The sequence below is a fragment of the Rhipicephalus sanguineus genome, chromosome 9 (assembly GCF_013339695.2).
Source record: "Rhipicephalus sanguineus isolate Rsan-2018 chromosome 9, BIME_Rsan_1.4, whole genome shotgun sequence".
NCBI classification, from domain to species: Eukaryota; Metazoa; Arthropoda; class Arachnida; order Ixodida; family Ixodidae; genus Rhipicephalus; species Rhipicephalus sanguineus.
The window spans coordinates 119,360,843-119,367,430 of NC_051184.2; positions in this window are offsets into that span (position 1 = coordinate 119,360,843).

The window sequence follows — 6,588 nt, forward strand, 5'->3', positions numbered from 1 at the left end:
CACGGAGCAAGAATTCTTGAGGAGGCGAAACTGCGCTCGCTCGGGCGTCCTAATAAAGTCACGAAATCGGGCACAGCGCTCACGCGCCCTCTGTCGTGAGAGTCCGCCAGCAGAGAAGGAAAAATGCGCGCGTCCCTCTCACCGCGCTCTCCGACGAAGCTCGTCGGTTCAAGGCCATTCGTCGCCGATTCGCCGTTCGCGCCCGAATGGATGTGTTTTTGTGCGTCCTCGCCGGCTCCATATTTTAACGCGACAGCGTTAAAGAGCCCGTTTCGCAGAAATACCGGTGTCGGCGTCCTTGTCGGTGAGGCTAGCAATTGAGAAGGCGATGCGCACGGGGCCCGATTACGCTATCGCGTTCTACTCTTAAAGGCGAAGCTCAAGCGCACTCCAAGTTTTTTCAGTAAATTAACGAGAAAAATGGCGTCACATACAGGAAAATTAGCAGCGTGATATTTTTTGTACAACGCGAAATCTATAATTTTTGATAACGTCAACTCAATGATTAAGTATAATTTATTTCAACGAATGATGGGACTTACCCTACATGCCATCAATTCAGGTTTAGGTTGTTGCGGCGGCCGCATTTAGATGGGGGCGAAATGCTAAAGGCCCGTGTGCTTACATTTAGGTGCACGTTACAAAACTCCAGGTGGTCGAAATTTCACGTTGTATTTTTTTGAGAACAGCAGACAAGCATCTGGGACAGCGCGCGGAAAGATTGAAGGCACGGCGTCTCGTAACAACACTGGCCGTTTCGGTTGGTCAAGGATAACTTCGCCACCAAGTTCGCCATAATAGCGCCGCCTGCCTATGTCACTGACCGAGAAGTGCTTCTCGCAAACGTAGTCACGAGGTGTCAGCTGTCGGTCTTTTCTTGGTATGGCGCGAGCCCACGCTTCCAACCTCACTGGGTCACTAGGAACTTCGATGGTAATTACCTTCTCCTTGCAGGACGCGTACCCGCTGCTGCAGTTCGGCACGACACATTTCCGTCCCATCCTGGAGAAGCACTGGTCGAAATCTGCAAAGCACTCTCTGTCGCGGCGTGAAAAGCGCGCGCAAACATCGAGGAGTCGGCGCCGCCGGCGCAACGCGCGGAACCCACTCAGAGCGCTAAAGAGAAAGAAACCAGCAAATCGCGAAGGGAACTTTCCGTCCCAAGGCCACCTACGCATGCGCGCGCACAACATGCGAGCGAAGAGCGAGGGGAGCGTGCATGCGGCGGCAGACGTCGTCTGCTCAGGGGCCACTACTAGCAGTTCGTTTCAAGCGCTATACGGCCTATAATTCTGGCAGTATCGATTAGGAACTGCAACTAAAATATATGTCCTATCTACCGATTGATGTTACAGACAGAAATCTTAGAAATTTTACAATGTACGAGGCGCTATCACGATTTTTATGCGTCGCGTCCATAGAAGAGCATGTAAAAGATGGCAACAGGCCGAAAGCGTCATCTGTCGGGCTTCGGCGTAACCGCATTGCGCCGTGACGCTATCGCGCCGCCCTCGCGCGCTTCCGCGGCCGAGAGATTCTCCTCCTCAAATACTTCTTTCTCCGTGGCCCAGCCTCTCGTTAAATGCAGCTAGTACTGTGGAAGAAACCATGAACCAGTACGCTGTCGCTGCAAAGATTCTCTCATCCACAAACTTCAGTGACACAATAAAACAGATGACACATGCCGTAACTTCCAACAATGCAGTTTTAAAATTGGGCGCGCGAAGCTTTGCGTTCGTTCATCGCCATTGCGCATGCATTATAGGCTACGTACGCAACAAACGCTACTTGCGTATCCCATTGTAAAACTGGCTACTCCGCATGTGTACGTCGTACGCCATCCTCTTGCGTACTCACGTTAAGTGGCGGAAATAGCATATGCGCCCAATGAACGCTATCTTTGCGTACCCTATTCTAAAACTGCTTCTTACGCGGCACACGTAGCTTAAGCTAATGTGTATCTTGAAACTACCTCATCAAGCGGCCAAGAAAAGACAGTAATTTTACTGAAATTAGGTTAACAAATATAAATATGGTTTTCGCTCATGTTCGTTCGAGCATAAACGGAAACTATGACGTGTATTTACGTTTAGACAGCTTTATCATGTATGCTGAATAAATTCCGCAGTAACGTACTGCTGAAACATGTCGCACATGCAGCCCGTGATGCAATGGAACACGCTTTTTCATTTGCCATAGTTATCAAATACTGAGCGCAAATGCAGTAAAAATGAACTTACCTTCAAAAATGACAGAAGCCCATGGTTTACAGTATCCGTAAATTCACATAAAACTAATCGCACATCAAAGTAACCACGCCCGTCCCTCGAGCATAGAAGAAAGGAAGTTTCGAGAGCGTCCCGCGCAAGCTGATGAGTGAATTTTTCCGCAGAGAATCTTACGGGACTCTAAGCGTCAGTCAGTCAGCGAAACAGTCGCTCCACAGAGACATACTTACATTCGGGTCCACAAGTTTAACACGCAGCGAAGTATAGTTTCTTCACAGCTGCGTTTATAGCCTCCACGAACCACTACACAAGCACGAAATATAGCAAAAGAGTGCATGACCGGTGAGCTCGACCGCCCATGCGAAATCGGCGAGCTTAACTGACATTGCAGAAGCAACGGCCGCGCGGATGGATACCGTCAGCGCTAAGGCCTTGGTGCGGAAGATAGACGGTTATCGCTGCGAGTAAATTACAGTAAATTACGTAAAGTTAACTGGTTAACGAACTTTGAAGTCTTCATTATTGCTGATGCAATGAAGACACCATACGCCTTGATTCTTTTGCGCGTTAATTTCTTTATCGCAATGAGAGATGGCGTGCGCAGGCTCGAGTTCAAATTTCAATTCGCGGTGGTTCAGGCATGCCCATGCATGCAATGGCCACGCGGCGCGCGGTCCGCTGCTGGGCGACAAAACGTCTTATAAAGTGCGTCTTCTAGACGTCACGAACAAGACGTTTTTAAAACGTCGAAATTGGTTTAGGATCGAACAAACGTCTTGAAATATACGTTTCAGACCAAAATGGTCTTTAAAAATGCGTTTTCTGGATGTTATCAAAAACGGATATAATACGGATTTTCTGTGACGTTTTTAAAACGTCGAGATTGGTTTAGAATCGAACAAACGTCTTGAAATATACGTTCCAGACCAAAATGGTCTTAAAAAATACGTTTTCTCGACGTTATCAAAAACGGATATAATACGGATTTTCTGTGACGTTTTTAAAACGTCGAAATTGGTTTAGAATAGGACAAACGTCTTGAAATATACATTGCAGACCAAAATGGTCTTAAAAATGCGTTTTCAAGACGTTATCAAAAACGGATATAATACGGATTTTCTGTGACGTTTTTAAAACGTCGAAATTGGTTTAGAATCGAACAAACGTCTTGAAATATACGTTCTAGACCAAAATGGTCTTAAAAATACGTTTTCTAGACGTTATCAAAAACGGATATAATACGGATTTTCTGTGACGTTTTTAAAACGTCGAAATTGGTTTAGAATCCGTTTTATCCTATTTATCCCTAGAAAAACGTTTTCTAGACCATGTGTGCTACCTGGGACTATCGGTCTCCTTAAATCGGCAGCCAAACAAGTGGCTAGGATGATTCAGAGGATCACCTTCCACAAAAAGGGCATGAAAGTAAGCGACACTGTGCGTTTAGTGCAGACGCTCGTAATGAGCAAGTGGTTACAATGAGCAAGTGGTTACGCTCGTAATGAGCAAGTGGTTACGTTTTGTTTACTAAACCGGCATAGAGCAGTGGTAAATCAGCGGGCATGAAAACTGTGTCACATGATCGCCGGCGCGCTACGAGCCACGAATAAAGCGCCGAGGTGCCCGTTAATGTCGTTTGAACTGGTTTGAACGCTCACGAGCATGAATTAATTACCAGCGCTCCGCGCATTCTGTCACCACGGGTCTGCATATCGTGCCAGTTTCATGGTGCGCACTAGAAGACGAGTCTTTAGTGCTGCTACCACTTGGGTCTCTCGCTGTCTCGCGGACACCCGATGAGTGGATGCGGCGTGCGATGGCTTCGTTAAATGCAAAACGCCATGCAAATTTGCTTGTCTACAATAAATAAATTAGTTACTAATAGGGGTAGAACGGCAGCGGGTTGCATTCGTTCTGGCCGCTCGCGGAACCCTGAGATGTCCTTCACGGAATCCCAGTTTCAGAACACATGCGCTAGAGCAGCGCGAAGACGCGTCGCATGCAGGAAGCTAGTTGACGCAAGAAAGTACTCTCCCACGGCAAACGCGCGTGTATGTGACCACACGCATCAGCGTCGACGTGAAAACCGCAACGACCGGAGCAACACGTTACGCACAACAAACAACGTGAGAGTCAACCCCACTACGCCTGTCACTCGATAGTTTTTACAATAGCGCCGGAGCACACAGCTATAGCGAGTAGAAGCAGCACGCTTGGGGCACGGCAGCACATTTCTGCAGGGCCACGCATATTTACAGCAGTCCAGATGAAATTATGGCGGCACCATATGGGAGCCTTCATTAGAAAGGTGCATAGAAGAAACACGCTTGGACGCGTCTATGTCGGCGAGCGTCTTATTTTCATGGTATTCCTGGCGCTGCTTGGACAATCCTGTTGTCAACTCAGCCTTTTTAGATGCGAAGCATCTCTAGCTCGGGGGTGTGTCGCGGCGTTGGCCTGGTAGTCGGCACTCACACTACGCATGTACAACTCTGCTCCTTCCCTCTCTCCAACAGCTGCGCGTTACTCTCTCCACTTCCCTACCAGCATCTGCTTGCGCTTCTCCTGCGTTCTCGCTTCTGCTCTCGCGGTGCATGCGCTACTCTCATCCTCTAGTCTCCTCTCCTTCAAGTGGTAGAGCTCTGCGCGCGTTTAGTCAACACCCTCTAAAAATTCTTCAGGCCTCTTCACATCCTCCTTTCCCCGCGTGCTACGTCACGCCAAGTGTCCGACAGAAAAACCGGAAAAACGTCTGGTTACACTGAGTCTGGCTGCACGTGTGTTCTCGGCGTGCTTGCCCAGGCAGGTCACTGCGTGTGCGCCAAGCTGCTGCACATTTTGTTTTCTTCATGCCGTGTTTTCTCGCTCAATTCGGTGTTCCTCGTGTCCGTGTGAGTGTTCTTTTTCGGCGTACACGTGTTAATGCACGATGTGACGTTTGGTGCGAATTGCGTAGCATCGCATTGACTGCAAGTTCGTGCAACATGGGCCGGTGTTGTGTTCCTGGGTGCCGCGGAAACTATGACAATGGGCCAAAAGTGCACGTGTATTCATTCCCAAGTGATGACGCGCAGAAGAAAAGCGTGGCTTCGAGCTATCCCACGGAAGGATTTCACGCCAACAGTGCATTCGAAGGTAAGGAATTGTAACATTGCTTTATCGGGCGTGCGCATCTTCGTTCTTAGCTGCAACAGCTGTAATTGTCGAAAGGGAATACTCTTTTCGTACATAATGAGCATACTTCAACACAACGATGAAGAAGCATGCATTTCTCGTGAATATTCATTGAGCAGTGGGGTGCATTTGTAAATGAACAGTGCTAAGAAAGATATCCTTGTCACAGTATAGTTAAAATAACTTCTATTTTGCTCTTACAGCCATAAACTACGCCTGGTTTGGTCTCTGTGTTTTGTTTTCTGCATGTTGATGTGTGCAACCATCCTCCGATGCCAAGCGTGTTATGTAGCAAGTTATTGCGACAATAAAAATGGCATTCCCGTGATGCGATGCAAGAAATAAAACATTAGTCAAAAACAATAATGTAACTTCCTTTCATTGCAGATGTAAAAACCCTCCTGTGAAGGTGGTTTTATTTTTCCTTTTCTTGCTTTCTTTATTTTTTTAATGGAGAATCGTAGGCGCAGTACTTGCCCGGCCCATGGATCACAAACTATATAGTGTCGCGTTAAAAAAAAAGCTACGTTTGATCGCTACGCTACGCGTATCACTGTGGCGTTTCTTTTTTTTTTTTCTTTCTGAAGAAAAAGTTATGTTCTAACGAAATAAAGCTTAGCTGGTGTCGTATGGCTTCTTCTTACGAGAGTAAAACTACGTGTAGAATGCTTCACTTGTGCCCGAGAAAGCTTCTCAAAGACATGACATAGTATTTTGCACCCATCACATACTCTTACAACACCAGTAGAAGCGAGCGCGACGCTCCGGAATACCGGAACGCAGCACCCGCGCAGACACATGGGGTGACGTCACGCAATCATCGGAAAGGAATCTAAGGGGTGTTGGTTCAGTCGAGCGCTTGCTTCGGTTGACTCCTCTGAAATGCAGGCATGCAGGCTCGACATGCCGAAATTCTCTCCTGCGCAGCGCCGCGATGAGCGCCAGCGCATGCGCGTCCCCTCCCCCTCTCTCTCTTCTCCTACGCTGCCTCCCTCTTGCGCGCCTGTTGACCGCGTTCCCCGCTCGCCATGTGAGAATTAACGGCCAGGCTAGAGGAAAGACACGACGCGCGTGTTCTTCGCGTTCCACGACGCGAGGTCGGTAGCATGCCCAACGAACGCCAACGGAACGCGATCGTGCAAGTGCTCCGGCTTCGCATCGCCTCATGGTCCCCTTTAGCGGGAGA